The sequence below is a fragment of the Nicotiana tabacum genome, chromosome 10 (assembly GCF_000715075.1).
Source record: "Nicotiana tabacum cultivar K326 chromosome 10, ASM71507v2, whole genome shotgun sequence".
Lineage (NCBI taxonomy): Eukaryota > Viridiplantae > Streptophyta > Magnoliopsida > Solanales > Solanaceae > Nicotiana > Nicotiana tabacum.
Window position 1 is genome coordinate 31691579 of NC_134089.1, and position 2643 is coordinate 31694221.

Below are 2643 nucleotides of genomic sequence, written 5' to 3' on the forward strand. Positions count from 1 at the left end.
ATTGGGATGCGAAGACTCAAGGATGTGAGTTGATGCTCTCATCAGGGGGAGTTAATACGCATTGTACTCTTTTTCCCTTACAAGGTTTTGTCCCACTGGGTTTTCCTTGCAAGGTTTTTAACAAGGCAGCCAAAAGGCGTATTTCTAAACATGTGTACTCTTTTTCCTTCACTAGGATTTTTTTTTCATATAGAGTTTTTTTTTTCCTAATAAGGTTTTAACGATGCACATTATCTTTGGACATCCAAGGGGGAGTGTTATGATAAATATCACATTATGGTGGATGTCTACTCTTCTTCCATGATCTTCATCTCAAATGCTTAATGACATATTCAATGACATATTTTGTATGTCCAATGACATATTCCATGACATATTTTCTTCACTTTTTATGCCTATATAAAGGCCTTGTAATAGATAGGAAAATACACACAATTGAAGAAGAAATAAGAATCTCTCTTCCTCTCTTTCTATCTATATCTCTTAGTTTGTTTTGCTTGTTCTATATTGTTATTTTGGGTTATATTTTATAACATATTTTCTTTTCACAACGCACAACAATTTTCAGCCGAATTTTTTTTGTTGATAAAAATGGTTCCTTATATTTGGGTAGGTTTAAGATAGCCTTTAGTATATTTAACAGACTTATGAAAATAAAAATTTAACCAAAAACAACAGAAACAATTTCAGTCAAAACTACAAAAATTTCCCAAAAGTTACCCCAAATACTAAAAATCGACAAAACGTACCCGATATCCATCTAAAATATTGCACTAGACACCAGAAATAGACAGAAATTAATAGGAGTTGCAAAAATTATCAGTTCCCGTTAAATCCTTTTTTCTTCAGCTATGTCATTACATTTAACAATCAAAATTTGTTATTTGATAGAAATAAAAAAAAAATATTTAGTTTTGACAGACTTAAAGGATCACATTACACATATGTTCAAGGATATATTTAAGGAACTATTTTGAACATACCTAAAAGATAAGTGACTATTTTTGTCATTTTCCCCCCAAGTTCACGTGTTTCACGCAGCTATCTTTAGACCATCTCCAACCCTAACATCAAATTTCACAACAAATTTCACACCAAAATGGTGTAACACCAAATTTTGCTCCAACCATTACACCATTTTTTACACCAAAAAATAATATTTCTTCTCGCTCTTCTATATTATATTATTATCTTCTATTTAAATTTCATTTTTATTTCCTTCAAACAAATGCTATCTTTTTTTCTTTTTTCCATATTCATTATATGTAATTCACATTCACCACTTATATAATCATTTATTATAAAATTATTTTAAAGGATAAATCAACTAAAAGTGAAATCATTGATATAAATATAATATATACAAAAGTTAATATATCAGAAAAATAGGATATAAAATTAAAATTATAAAGATCTTAATATAAAAATTAATTATATACACCATATATGATAAACTAAAAGTTCAAAAATAAAAAGATGAATAAAATAATAATAAATCAAATTTGGTGTGATGAATAGTGTTGCACCAAATTTGATGCAATACTATTCACGCACTATAATAGTGCAAGATTTGATGTTCCATTGGAGAAAAAAAAAATTACACCAAATTTGAATTTGGTGCGGCCTTATAGGAGGGGGTCTTGGCACTTTGCCCGCACTTATCCTCTTCTTTTTTTTTTTCGTTTTTGATAGCCCCACCAATCCTACTAAGCATTTTCTTTTCTTCAATTTCTCCTAAGGGTGATTGTATTAGTAATTTAATTTTCAGTTCCTTCAAATTTTATTTATTAAAGAACTATTTTACTTTCTGACTAAGAGAACTAGTCATAATATGTTTTCTAGTGTTTGGCATTTCGATTTGTGCGTCTCACTTCCACGACCATTCTCTTTAACTCAAAATTTAAAAATAGTCAGATTTATAAATGATCATTCAAAAATAGTCATAATTTCAAAAGTAATCGAAATTTAGTCACTTTTTATGTAAAGATAAATCTGAACGAAAACACTGTTCAAAATTTAGAAAAATACTCCAGCATAATATACTGGAGTTCCAGTATAATATACCGGTCCAACATAATATACTGGAGTCGGTGCTCCAGACTCCAGTATATTATACTGGAGTCAGCAAAGTATACCGGTCCAGCATAATATGCTGGAAGTTCATACACAGGTGCACCGAACTCCAGTATATTATGCTGGACCGGTCTCTGTTGCAGCAAAATAGTGACTATTTTTAATAATTTGGCAAATGCTGGCTATTTTTAAATGATCAATCCAAAAACTAGCTAGACCGTGCTAGTTTAACTCATAGATTGCCTGTGGTCTCATAATCTGGTTTGATCAATGGACTGTTATTGTCTTATTTTCCTTTTAATCAAAGTGCTTGCATTTCATTTACATGAAAATGAAACAAATAATTTAATTGAGAAAATTTGTACAAAATACTACCCAACAGGACACCTGACCAAGCTTAAATTATCACTTGCCAAAAAAAAAAGTCATTTTTCATTGTAATTGTTATAAAATATATATTGTAAAATAAATAAACTGAAGACAAGTATAGAGAGAGATTGATATGTTATTCAATAATGTATATAATGAACTGAAAACTCCTTTATTTATAGAAGAAAGGAAGCAGTTGCG